The following is a 14,716-nucleotide window of genomic DNA, read 5'->3' as shown; positions in this document are numbered from 1 at the left end:
GCGCGGCGGCCGCAGTCGGCCGGCCCTCGGCCGTGACCGTGCCCGAGCGCGAGGTGGGGACGCCCACGTGGAGGCGGGCCCGGGGCCCCTCTCCCGCGGGGGAGCCCGGCCTGGGCCCTCCCGGGCCTCTCCCCTTTGTCTGCGCCGGCTCGGGATGTGAGCATCCCTCTCGGAAGGACGGGGACGCCCCCAGGGCCGGCCGCCCCCCACCCCCGGACCCGCCCCGCGGGCGGCTCGTCCCTCCCGTGCTCACCCGGCGGGGGCTCGTGCGCGCGGCTCGCGGGGCTGCCCGGAGTCCTGGAGCGTCGGGGCCGGGGCTGCGGCGGCCGGGCTTCTGACTGCCGGGGCTCGGGCGGCCGGGCCGGCGCGGGCGGCGGCGCCGATTGGCTGCAGCCCGGGCTGCCGCGCCAGGGAGGGGGGAGGGGAGGGGGAGGAACGAGCAGCCGGGCCCGGGGATTGGCCGCCGGGCGCCCAGCTCAGGGACCAGATGTGCGCCGCTGCACGCCGGCTCCCCATTGGCTTGCGGGGCCCGGGCCCCGGGACGGGGAGGGCAGGGGAGGAGGTGAAGGGATGGGAAGAAGGGGGGCCGCGGGGCCCCCGCCCCCGCCCGGGCGCCTCGCCCCGCGGGCCTGCCACCCGCCTCAGACTGGAGGGCATCGGTCCCTCTGGGAGACCCGCGGAGAGAGGCGAGAAGCGGCCCCCCCCCGGCCCCGAGCACCCGCGTTTCCCGTGCTGCAGGTCGCCTGCCACTTATCAGAAGCTGGGGCGGAAAACAGGTGCCGCGCGCTCTCGCGCCGCGGCCCGGCTGCGCGCGCCGCCGCCCCCCCCCCCCCCCCCCCCCCCCCCTCCCCACGAAAGCCTCAGCCTACGGGAGGACACTGCTGCGAGGGGTCCCCGGCGGGGCGCCTGCGAGCCGCCGCCACGGAGAGCGCGGGGGGATACGGGGAAACCGAGGCAGAACGCGCCGGCGGCCCGGGTGCTCTTCCCCCTTTCCGCAAGCCGCCGGGACGCCCCCGCGCCCCCGGGAGGGCCCGGGAGCGGTTAGTCGCGGTGCCTCCCCCCCCATCCGGGAGGGCTCCAGGAAGCTCGGGTCCCCTGAATCACCTGAGCCTGGACTGGGCCCCAAGGGGCCGAGAAACGGCCCACTCGGCTCAGGTGACGAGGGATTTTGAAAGCTGAGCAGGCTTTATCCTTGAGCCCAGAAACTGCGGGATTTCACCGGAGTTGAGGCGAGTCCAATGGACGCATCCGTGCCCGAGCAAGATTATGTTGGCAGCAGGCAGTGTGGGCAACGAGCCGGACGGGAGACTCCGCTCCAGCGGCTGCTGCAGCCGTCCGGGGGCGATGCTGGGGCCGTGAGCTCCAGCGTGGGCAGGGAGGTGCAGCGGGAGGCCAAAAAAGGGCAACAGCGGGCCTCTGCTTCAGTCCGGCAGCGTCCAGCGTAGCGCGGACTGAGGAGCCTGGCCCCCGGGGCCAGGGGGAGAACGCTGGTGTCTTCCACGGAACCGGGAACATTCGGGAGAAAACCCGGGAGTCTCCCCCAGCCCCCACTCTGGGGATTGTTGTTGTTCGCTCATCTCACTCTTCATGAGCCCATTTGAGGTTTTCTCGGCAAAGATATTGGAGTGGTTGGTCATTGGTCCAGCTCATCTGACAGATGAGGAAACTGAGGCAAGCAGGATGGCCGTCACTTGCCCGGTGTCGTACAGCTAGTAAGCGGCTGAGGCTGGGTTTGAAATCAGGTCCTCCTGACTCGGGGCCTGGCCGCTGGGGAATGCAAATATGAAAGAAGAAAGAGTCACTGCCGCCTCAAGGAGCTGACAGTCTAGTGGGCGAAGGCAACACTCGTTTGCCCCTCTTATTGGACTGGGGAGCCACGAACTCCAACGTAAGGAAGGAACTCAGGACAGCCATCTCATTTCCCATCTGGTTGTTCTACTTTGGGACTTCTTTAACCCTCCCCCATCGTTAGTTGTTTTTCACTTTTCCTTTAGGGTATTATGTTCCCCAATTAGATTGTAAACTCCTTGAGGGCAGGAACATTTTTTTTTCATATTTATAGCCCCAGCACTTAGCACAGTAACTGCCCCCTCCTACCTTTCTACTTTCCTCACACCTCACTCCCTAATACAGTACTCTTGGCTCCAATGACACTGGCCTGGGAGACACTCCATCTCTCAGCTCCAGGCCTTGGCTCTGCCTGTGCCCCATTCCTGGAATGCTCTCCTCCTCCACTCCAATAGAAATGTCCCCGGCTTCTTTTAAGTCCAAACTAATGTCTTCCCTTGTACAGGAAGCCTTCCTTAACCCTTTTTCGTTCCTCTGCCTTCTCTCTGTTAGTTATTCCCCATTTGTCCTAGATATGGCCTGCTCTATATGTTTGTGGCAAACAAATCACATCCCCCATTAGATTGGAAGGGTTTTGTCTTCAAGGAGCTTTTTTCCTTTTTTTGTATCTCCAATGATTATCACAGTGCCTGGCACATTGTAGGCACTTAATAAATGTTTGTTGATGGATTCATTTCAGCTGCATTTGAGATGTCTTCAAATCATCCATTTTGAAATAGGCGATTGGTGATGTAGGCCTGGAATTCAAGGGAGAGACTGGGACTGGATCTGAAAGTCTTCTGTATTAGATGATAGTGAAATCCATGGGAGTTGAGTTTGCTAAGAGAGGATTGCAGCAGGAGAAGGAAATAGGACCCAGGAAAGGTCTTTGAGGAACAGCCACAATATGGCAGTGTAATTTGGACCACAAGGCAGTCCAGGAGAATAAGAAAGATTGGTAAAATAGTCAAAATGGTGTCATGAAAATCCAGAGGAGAAAGAGTGTCCAGTGAGACTGTTCAATAGTGTCAAATGCAACAGAGAGATTGGGAGCTGACTGAGCAAAGACCATTTGGTTAGATAATTAAAATAACAATGTACAAGATGGCAGGTTAGAGATAACTCAGGACTCTCAACATTTCCCTTCAAACAACTGTAAAATAATTCTTCCGATCAAATTTTGCAGCATCAGAGACAACAAAGATAAGATGTTTTTCCAGCCTAAGAAAACTCAAGAAAGTTAGGAGCAAAAAATCGTGACATGGGTGGAAGCCTGTCTGAACCCTCACCTGCAATGGCAGCTTTGGGAGCTTTCAATCCTGACATCAGACGGTTGGTCAGAAAGTTATTACAGGGGACCTTTTGCTGGCAGTGGGTACAGCTGGCACTGATTGGCAACTCTATTGTCCATAGGTAGTCCACTCTCACAGTTCTAGGGTGGAGATCAGTCACAAGGGAAGTCCTGGTCATATTTATAAGGCAAAGAGAAGTACTGGCACTTGCTGTTGGGAAACAGGGGTCCTTCCTGAGTAAAGGCCAGAGTGCAGGCCAGAGGAACAGTAACCATAACTCTCCCAGGATCACACCATACTGGAAGCATCAAAAACTTGGGAAGCACCCCAGAACTAGCTCTGAAAACAGCATGAAAAGATCTTGAAGCTTGGGGCACTGCCTCCCCACCTCCAGGTGAACAGAGTCCAACTCTAATATAAAGTTCAAAGTCAATAAATAGGCTGGAAAAATAAAATAATGATAACAGCAAAAATAACAACAAAACAAAAAGGAATTTGATCATATAGTGGCAGGGAAGATCAACATAAACTCAGAGGAAAACAAAAATGTAAAAATAGCTATTAAAAAAAACTCAAAAAGGGGCAGCTAGATGGCACAGTGGATAGAGCACCAGCCCTGAAGTCAGGAGGACCCGAGTTCAAGTGTGATCTCAGACACTTAACACTTCCTAGCTGTGTGACCCTGGGCAAGTCACTTAACCCCAATTGCCTCAGGAAAATTTTTTAAAAGCCTCAAAGAAAAATGCTAATTGGACCCAAGCCCAATAAAAAATCCTGGAAGAGTTAAAGAAAGGGAAGAGAGTGGTAGAAAAAATGGAAAAAAGAAATGAAAGTGATACAAGAACATTATGATGTTCACAGTTTGATTTTTTTAAAAGGCATTAAAATTACTGTAAGAAACAACACCTTAAAAAAGAATGGAGGTCAAAACCGAGAAAGCAAATTATATACCAATTTCCTTAATGAATATTGATGCAAATATTTTAAATATAATATTAGCAAAGAGATTATAGCAACTATCACCAGGATCATACATCATGACCAAGTAAGATTTATATTGTGAATACAGGACTGGTTCAATATTAGGAAAACTATTAGCATAATTGATTACATCAATAACCAAACTAACAGAAATCATGTGATTATATCAATAGATGCAGAAAAGGAATTTGACAAAATCCAACACCCATTCCTATTAGAAACACTAGAGAGTATGAGAATAAATAGTTTTCTTTAAAATGATCAGTAGTAAACCATCAACAAAAGATGACAGGAAAAGATAATGACAAATGTTGGAAGGGATGTGGGAAAACTGGGACACTGCTGCATTGTTGGTAGAGTTGTGAACAGATCCAACCATTCTGGAGAGCAATTTGGAACTATACTCAAAAAGTTATCAAACTGCGCATATCCTTTGATCCAGCAGTGTTACTACTGGACTTATATTCCAAAGAATCTTAAAGAAGGGAAAGGGAAAGGGACCCACATATGCAAAAATGTTTATGGTAGCCCTTTCTATAGTGGCTAGAAATTGGAAATTGAGTGGATGCCCATCAGTTGGAGAATGGCTGAATAAATTGTGGTATATGAATATTATGGAATATTACTGTTCTGTAAGAAATGACCAACAGGATGATTTCAGAAAGGCCTGGAGAGACTTACACGAACTGATGCTAAGTGAAATGAGCAGGATTGGGAGATCATTATATACACAGCAACAACAATATTATATGATGATCCATTCTGATGGACGTGGCTCTCTTCAACAATGAGAGGTTCCAAATCAGTTCCAATTGATCTGTAATGACAGAACCAGCTACACCCTGAGAAAGAACACTGGGAAATGAGTATGGACCACAACATAAAATTTCCACTCTTTCTGTTATTGTTTGATTGCATTTTCGTTTTTTTCTTCTCAGGTTATTTTTACCTTCTTTCTAAATCCGATTTTTCTTGTGCAACAAGATAACTGTATAAATATGCATGCATATACTGTATTTAACATATACTTTAACATATTTAACATGTATGGTACTACCTGACATCTAGAGGAGGGGGTGGGGGGAAGGAGGGGAAAAATTGGAACAGAAGTTTTTGCAAGGATCAATGTTGAAAAATTACCCATGCATATGTTTTGTATATAAAAAGCTATATAAAAATAAAATTAAAAAAAAAAAAAACATCAGCAAGTATTATATGTAATGGGGATAAATTAGAACCATTTCCAATAAGATCAGGGGTGAAATAAGGTTGCCCCTATCATCATTTCTACTTAAAATTATATTAGAAATGTTAGCTTTGGCAATAAGAGAAAAAGAAACTAAAGGAATTAGAGTAGGTAATGAGGTAGTCTAGCTGTACCAGGCCTAAAACTGTATTATAAAGCAGTGGCCATCAAAACCATTTGGTACTGGCTAAGACATAGAATAGTGGATCAGTGGAATAGGTTAGAATCACAAGACACAATAAGCAATGACTATTAATCTAGTGTTTGATAAATCTAAATACCCCAGCTCCTGGGATAAGAATTCACTATTTGACCAAAATTGCTGGGGAAATTGGAAATTAGTATGGTAGAAACTAGATATTGACCCACACCAAACACCCTCTACCAAGATAAAGTCGAAATAGGTTCATGATTTAGGCATAAAGAGTGATACTATAAGCAAATTAGAAGAACAAAGGATAGTCTACATCTCAGATCTGTGGAGAAGGAAAGAATCTATGGCCAAAGAAGAACTAAAGCACATTATAGAATACAGAATAGATAATTCTACTTATATTAAGTTAAAAAGGTTTTGTATAAACAAAACCAATGCAGACAATTTTAGAAAGGAAGCAGTAAACTGGGGGGGGGGGGGGGGGAATTTTACATCCAAGGGTTTTGATAAAGGCCTTATTTTAAAAATATATAGAGAATTGACTCAAATTTATAAGAACACAATAATTAATAAATAATAATTAATAAATGGTCAAAGGATATGAACAGACAATTTTCAGATAAAGAAGTTGAAACCATTTCTAGGCATATGAAAAAATGCTCTAAATCACTATTGATCACAGAAATGCAAATTAAGACAGCTCTTAGGTACCATTACAGACTTCTCAGACTGGCTAAGATGACAAGAAAAGATAATGATGAATGTTGGAGGAGATATGGGAAAAATGGGACACTAATGTATTGTTGGTAGAGTTGTGAACTGAAAAAACCATTCTGGAGAGCAATATAGAATTATGCCCAACGGGCAATCAAACTGTGCATACCCTTTAATCCATCAGTGTCTCTACTGGGCCTGTATCCCAAAGAAATCATAATAAAAGAAGAAAAGACTCAACATGTACAAGGGTATTTGTAGCAGCCCTTTTGGTAGTAACAAGAAACTGGAAACTGAATGGATGCCATCAGTTGGAAAATGGCTGAATAAATTGTGGTATATGAATGTTATGGAATATTATTGTTCTATAAGAAATGATCAGCAGGATGATTTCAGAGAGACCTGGAGAGTCTTACATGAACTGATAGTAAGTGAAGTAAGTAGAACCAGAAGATAGTTGCACACAGCAACAAGATTATATGATGATCAATTCTGATGGATGTGGCTCTTTTCAACACTGAGGTGATTCAGACCAGGTCCAATAGTCTTGTGATGGAGAGAGCCATCTGCACCCAGAGAGAGGACCATGGAGACCAAATGTAGATCACAAATGGCATTTTCACTTTTGTTGTTGTTATTTGCTTGCATTTTGTTTTCTTTCTCATTTTTTTTCCTTTTTGATCTGAGTTTTCTTGTGCAGGATGATAATTGTGGAAATATGTCTAGAAGAATTGCACATTTTTAACATATATTGGATTACTTGCCATCTACGGGAGTGAGAGGAAGGGAGCGACAAAAAAATTGGGACACAAGGTTTTACAAGGGTGAATGTTAAAAACTAACTATGCATATGTTTTAAAAAATAAAAAGCTTTATTAAAAAAAAACATAATGGGCCAAATGGAAGAAGCTGATGATCCTATGAGATATCAAGGAACAATAAAACAAAGTCAAAAGAATCAAAAATAGAAGAAAATGTGAAATATCTCCTGAAAAACAACTGACCTGAAAACTAGATCAAAGACAAACAATTTAAGAATTATTAGATTGCTGTCATCAAAGCCATCACATCAAAGAAATAGCTCAGTCATCATATGTCAAGAAAGTATCAAGGAAAATTGTCCTAGTATCTTAGATCCAGAGGGTAAAATAGAAATTGAAAGAATCCACCAATCACCTCCTGATAAAAGACCCCAAAATGAAAGTTCCCAGTAATAGTGCAGCCAAATCCCAGAGCTTCTGGGTCAAAGAGAAAATATTTCAAGCCAAATACCATGGAACCACAGTCAGGGTCCCATAAAATTTAGCACCTTGCACTTTAAAGGAATGGATGGCTTGGATGTTCCATAATTTTCTTGAAGGCTCTGGTAATCTAGAATTACCCAACCAGCAAAACTGAGTATAATCCTTCAGGGAAGAGGAAATGGATATTTAATGAAATAGAGAACTTTCAAGCTTTCCTCATGAAAAGATCAGAGATGAATAAAAAATTTTGACATTCAAAGAGAAGACTCAAGAGAATAATGAAAAGGTAAACATGAAAGAGAAATCATAAGGAACTCAATCAAGTTTAACTGTTTCCAATCCTATATATGGATTACTATATCCATTCCTATCCCATTGGATATCCATCCAATATCCATATTGGGATGATACAGATAACTCCCAAGGAAATTTGTCATTATTAGGACGATTTAAAGGAATTTACATAAACAGAGAGAAAGTCAATTATGTTGGAATGAGCTCAAAAAAAAAGGAATGGGTGAGAAAGAGGGATGCAGTCAGAGAAGAGGGTAGGGAAAAGTAGAATGGAAAAACATATAAAAAAGGTATATAAGGAAGAACTTTCACCATGGAAGAAAAAAATTGATGGAGGGAGATGATAAGCAATGCTTGAATCTTACTCTCATCAGAATTAGCTCAAAGAGGGAAGAATATAAATGTACATTCATGTAACCCACTGGTGAAATAGAATGAGAAGAAGGTGAGAGAAAGAGGGGCAGGGAATGATAAAAAAGAAAGTCAAATTAAGGGAGGCGATGTTTAGAAGCAAAGAAGATTTTTTAAGGAATGGCCAGATAAAAAGAGAAGAGAGAAGAAAAATGGGATGGAGGAAAATCCACAGTAATCCTCATTGTGAATATAAGTGGAATGAGATCACCCACAACATGAAAGCATTGTAGAAGGGATTAGAAACCAGAATCCAACAATATGTTGTTTATGAGAGATACACTTGAAACAGACATAGACAGTTAAAATAAAGATCTGGAGCAGAATCTAATATGCTTCATCTAAATTAAAAATAAAAAGTCAGGGATGGCAATTCTGACTTCAGACAAAACAAAAGCAAAAATAAATTTAGTTAAAAGGGAGAGCCAGGAAAAGTACATTTTGATCAAAGGAACCATAGACAATGGTGAAATATAAAGTTTTAACAGTAAATTTCTTTGATAAAGACTTCATTTCTCAAATATATACTGAATATAGTACCAAGACAAATTTACAAAAGTAAGTGCCACTTAAATATAACCTATATCAGGTTGCTTCTCTCAGGGAGAAGAGAGGGGAAGGAGAGAATTTCAAATCCAGAATTTAAAAAAGCAAACACCCAAGTGTTAAAAATTGGGGAGGGGGAAATAAAAAACTATTTTTTAAAAAGTGCCATTCCTCACTTGATAAATGGTTAAAGGATATAAACAGTCAGTTTTCAGAAGAAGAAATCAAAACTTTATAATCATATGAAAATATACTTTAAATCATTAAAGATTAGAGAAATGAAAACTAAAACAACTCTGAGGTACTACTTCACACCTACTAGAAATGACAAATGCTGAAGAGGAAGTGGGGAAAATAGGCACGCTAATGAAATGTTGGTGGACAAGTGAACTTTCTAAACATTCTGGAGAACGATTTGGAATTTTGCCCAAAAGGCTATAAAACTATGCGTATCTTTGACCCAGCAATAGTAGTGGTAGGACTGTATCCCAAAGAGACCACAAAAAAGAGGGAAAGACCAATAGACACAAAAATATTTAGAGCAAGTAAATTTTTTGTGGTGGTAAGGAACTGGAAATTAAGGAGATGCTCATCAATTGGGCAAAGGATGAACATGTTTAGATGATGGAATACTATTGTGCTGTGGGAAATAATAAGGGGAGAAGATGGTTTCAAAAACTAAATAGTAAAACCTATATGAATTAGTGCAAAACGAAGAGAGAAAAATCAGGAGATCACTGTGTACAGTAATAGCAATGCTGTAATGACGATCAATTGTGAAAGGCTTGGCTACTCTGATCAGTACATGATCCCCCAAGTCAATTTGGAAGGATTTATGATAATAAAATGCTCTCCACTTCCAGACAGAGAACTGATGAACTATGTCTGTGAATTGAAATATAATTTTCTCACTATTTTTCTTGCCTTTTTTAAAAATATGGCTCATATGAAAATGTTTTGAATGATTTCACATGTATAACTGATATCATATTCCTTGCCTTCTCAGTGGATATGGAAAGGATAGGAGGAGGAAGGGAGAGAATTTGGAACGCAAAATTTTTAAAGAAAAAAAGTTAAACATCAATATTTTTTAATAGCTCTTTGTTTTCAAAAATATGCAAAAATAATTTTTAATATTCACCCTTCCAAATTTTTTCCTCCTTTCCCTCCATCCTCTCTCTTAGATGGCAAGTAATCCAATGTATGTTAAATGTGCATTTTAGTAACATATGAAAGATGATATGAAGGGGGAAGGGAAAACATGTACAAAAATATTCAAAACAATTTTATTTGTAACAAAATAGCAAAAAAAAAAAAAAAATGCCATCTATAGGCCCAAGGACTGAGAAATAGCAGTATAAATTGGGTTTTACAATGTAATGGAATACTCTCGAATATACACCAGTGTATCTGTGATATTATCCACAAGGGTATATATACCCTGCAACCTTGAAGATCACAGCTCATCAATGTCTGCCCATCCTGTGCCCAGTACATAAGTTTACCTTACATATGTTTACCACAGGAGGCTCGTGCCAATTACCAGGGGCTTTCATTGAAATCTCTTGGCAGATAGGAAGAATACCTAGAAATAGGGAAATCATTATACAAAGTGATATAAAGTGAGGACAGAAAATTAAAACACAACCCAAGGACTATGTTTCATGTATAAACCTATGTGTGTGTGTGTGTATAATATGTATTTATATAAATGGCAACAAATAGAAGGGGATAGAGAAAATAAATTGATGTAATTTATATATGTTACATATATATGTGCAAATTTTATTTTTTTCCACAATAACATGGCAAAACAATCTTTTAGCATTTTTTAAAAAGTTTTGAGTTCCAAATTCTCTCTCTTCCTACCTCCCTTTTTTCCCTCCAACCTGAGGCATTAAGCAATCAGATTTCCATCTTATTCATTTTATACAAGAAGACTCAGATAAAAGAAAAAGAATAAGAGGAAGTGAAAAATCTCCTGTTTCCATCTGTTTTCAAACAATCTCAGTTCTTTCTGTGGAGGCCATCATTGTATGCTTCATCATTAGTCCTTTGGGCTTGTCTAGGATAATGTTTGCTGGATATATTTGTAGCTGATCATCACACCATGTTGCTATTACTGTGTACAATGTTCTCCTGGTTCTGCTCACTTCATTTTGCATCAGTTCATATAAATTTTTCCTGACTTTTTTTTTCCAGTTTTTCTGAACTTATCTGAAATTTCTGAAATTATTTCTCATTATTTCTTATAACACAATAAGATTCTGATGGTAATTAATCTTAAAGTTTATATCACAATATTACAAATAAAATAAAATTGAAACTAAGGTTTAACTCTATACTCTTTTATTTATATTTCAATTCAACAAATCTTTACTAAGCACCTACTACATGGAGGGTACTGAGCCTCATAGCATTGCCTGTCCTTCAGAAGCTTCCAATCTAATATCCAATTCAGTCCCTGATACTCTGTGAACTTGACCTACTCTAAGGATTAAATAGTCATGGAGAGAAGAAAGGAAAGAAAAGAAAAGGAAAGGAAGGAAGGAAGGAAGGAAGGAAGGAAGGAAGGAAGGAAGGAAGGAAGGAAGGAAGGAAGGAAGGAAGGAAGTGTTAAGTGTCTGAGGTTGGATTTGAACTCAGATCCTCCTGCCTTCAGGGCTGGTGCTCTCTCCACTGCGCCCCCTAGCTGCCCCTAACTTCTTTATTTTCTAGCTGGGGGCAATCAGGGCCCATGGAGATATTTGTCCATATGGTCCCAGAGGCAGTATGTGACAGGCAGAATATGAACCCACTCAAAGTCCGGAGCTGGAACCTTTATCCCACTCAGCATTCTGCAGGCCTAGAGCATTAAATTTCAGCTACTGTTACTACCAGGAGATACAACGTGAACACAAATGAGTTAACACAAGGTGACTGGAAGAGAGCCAGCGGGCGGCTCCAGGGACCAGTAAAGACTTCCTTCACAGGGGCCGTGACACATCCTTGAAAACAAACATGGAATTCTCAGAGGGAGGGATGAAAAAGGAATGTCCAGGTGATGGGGCAGAGGGGGAGGGGCCGGAAAGCCGCTTGGAGTCAGGATGTTGGACTCCCGCCTGCCTCGGACACTCACTAGGTCTGTGACCAAGGCCAAGTCATGAAACTGAGCCTCAGTTTCCTCATCTGTAAGTTGAATATCCTAATGGTTGCACTCCCTAGTTCCTAGTCTATGAGGCAACCTTAAAGTGCTATGTAAACAGAAATAGGAAATACTGCAGATCTAGGACTGACTAGTTTATGACCTCCTCAATCAGTTGCCTGAGACAAGGAGTAGTTAAGGGACTTGCCTAAGGTCACAGGGGTGGTAGGCGCAGTATTTGAACCCCAGTCACCCTGATCCCAAGATTAACCCTCTACCCACTACACCAAGCCCTTGATGGGAATGAAACAATGGCTCCATTTTATAGCACAAGAGTTCTCTGCAGACCCCTTGAAGGGACTGCCAGTGGGTCTAAAATCCAAGGTTGAGTTTTGCCATTTCGAACTTTCTAGTCCCCGGCAACAGCACGGAATTTGGGGACATTAAAGGGGGTTCTTCATCCTCAAAAGGGGTTGGGTAGCGAGCACTAGCTCTTCAGCAACAAATGGGCACGGTCCCACAGGACCAAGGCAGAGGCAGTCCAAGAGGGAAAGTCACCCCGACTTCCTGCCTGCCTTGAAAAAAGGAACAGAAAGGCAGTGAGTTATTGCCCTGGCCAATTTAGCCCAACTACTTGGCCATCATTCCTTACACAGCCCTATGGTATGATTCAACAAGCTTTCCACAAAGTGCGCCATGGAACTGCTACCTTTCCAACCAGTTGCCCTGTGTGCTCCCTCCTCATCCTTCCTCTACCCCGCCAGGCTCCCAGGGCATGCTGGAACGCCTCCCCATTTATGACTAGGTTTGGGATCTACCTTGACTTTCCATCGCCAAGACTCTTCCCATTGGCCTCTTTTTGGACACCCTGATGATAAGGGGGCTAGAAACACTCTGCTCTGTTCCAGCAGATCTCAAACTTGGTCTGCATATTCAGGTCCAGTGGGAAGAGTCAAAAATAATTAAGGATTTAGGCAGGGGAACCAGCACCAACCCCTGACTCAGCGGGACCTGAATTCAAATCCAACCTCAGACACTTGACACCTTCTAAATGTATGACCCTGAGTGAGCCATTTAATCCTGATTGCAATAGGTGAATAAACAGACCTAGTCAGGCTGGATTGAGAATCGGAACCCCTGACTTTGACCCCTTATTATGTGACCATGATCAAATCACCCATATTTTCCAGGGTGTAATTTTCTCATCTGTGCACCACAGTGCACTACTGGCTGTGTGATCCTGGGCAAGTCACTTAATCCTGTTTGCCTCAGTTTCCTCATCTGTAAAATGAGATGAAGGAGGAAATGGCAAAGCATTCCAGTATTTCTGCCAAGAATATCCCTAATGGGATCACAGAGTCAAACATGACTGAATTAACAAAAGGGGTTGAAAATACAGGATATCCCAAAAATCTTGGGATAGTTTTAGTGGTTTAAGCTTCTACCATTGTTTATTTAGGTAATGAAGTGTTTAAGCATGAGCTGTGTTCCACCATTTCACAGAACTCGTCTTGAGAGAAAATATTTTTCATCCAGCTGGAACCACAGCTGGAATGTACACCACAATAAACAGTTTCTAGTTAGATGGGCCTTATTGCTTCATAAGGATGTCTGGAGAGCAACGGCCATTAGAATTTATAAACAGTTTTCTGCTACTATTCAAAAGGGACAAGTAATAGTTTACATGGAACGAACTAACTCCCTGGAGTTCATTCCCTTGGACTGACTATTCACAGCTAAGGGTTTTTGTGCCTGATCATTTCCGTTGTTGAATATAGAGAAAGCCGCAAATGTATGAGGTGCAAAATAACAAACGCTCAAGATCTTTGAGTCCCTTTTTTGTTTTTGGTTTTTTGATTGGCACTTGCTTTTGGGTGGTCATTACTCTATACCTCAGATATTCAAACAAGGATTATCTAGTGCCACAGAGAGCTGGTGCTTTAGAAGAAAATCCCCAGACACAGAGTCACTGGCAAACCCGACCAGCTGAAGAGGCGGTCTTGTCAGACTGCTAATTTCATATGTGTGATTGGATCTTAAATCATGCCATCAAACTACTCAAGATTATTTTTCCTATCTCCTTTATTTGAGAGGGAGAGGTCTAGAGTAGTTGGGATTTACCCTAGACCACATGGGCAACACTGAAATTCAAAGTCATGTCCTCTGGTTCCAAAATCAATGGATAGTCCCATTTAAACATAAGGATATCCCACACTTTATTACCTCAAATAAATGGTTCATTTGCTGTAGATTTGTTTTATAGATTTTTGTTATTGTTGTTGCAGAGATATTTTTGGACAACAAGTCTTTTTCCGGCCCTGTTCTTCAAAAGCAAATCAATAAGCATTTTTTAATGATATGTTAGACACTGATGATAAAAAAAAAAAAAAAAAAAAAGAATTCCTGCTCTCAGGGAGCTTACACTAAATCACTGTGTTCTTCTTAACAAGCTGAGAAATTTCCAAATTCTGGATTGTATTCCAGTTCTTCCATTCTGTACCTCTCCATTGATTTTTATTCAGCAATCTTTCTTGTTCTACTTCTCCCCTCTTAGTTTTTTGCCTCTTTCCTGTCCAGTGATGACATTTCCATCATTTCCCTGAGATTTCTTGTCTCTTATATTCCAGCTGGATTTACTCCCATTTTCTTCTCATCTTCCTCTTCCTGGGCTTTCTCTCAGAACAGGGGAAGGAGAATCAATCGACTGCCGAAAGCAATTATGCAGGTATGGGCAATTCCCAACATACAAGAATTGGGCTTAGAAAGGACACAATCTTTGCCACTTCTAATTCTTTGCTAACGTAGTCAATACTTAACCACAAAAAGCCCAACAATGGTAAGAGGAAGGAAGCCCTGGACTTTCTTTCCAGTAGCAAAATAAAA

At 42.3% G+C, this 14,716-nt stretch overlaps 1 protein-coding gene across 4 annotated transcripts in view; it reads right to left on the bottom strand.

Annotated features, from left to right (window-relative positions):
- The window catches only part of CAMKK2 (calcium/calmodulin dependent protein kinase kinase 2), a 67,392-nt gene extending 67,075 nt beyond the window's left edge, over positions 1 to 317 (bottom strand). For all 4 annotated transcript variants that reach the window (XM_031948550.1, XM_031948553.1, XM_031948552.1 and 1 more), the window contains exon 1: positions 254 to 317. The gene's annotated coding sequence lies outside the window, so the exon portion shown is untranslated. The remainder of the gene's footprint in view (positions 1 to 253) is intronic.
- Positions 318 to 14,716: the final 14,399 nt, after the last annotated feature.

This window comes from Sarcophilus harrisii, chromosome 1 (genome assembly GCF_902635505.1).
Source record: "Sarcophilus harrisii chromosome 1, mSarHar1.11, whole genome shotgun sequence".
Classification (NCBI taxonomy): domain Eukaryota; kingdom Metazoa; phylum Chordata; class Mammalia; order Dasyuromorphia; family Dasyuridae; genus Sarcophilus; species Sarcophilus harrisii.
This window is presented reverse-complemented; position numbering and strand designations above follow the sequence as displayed.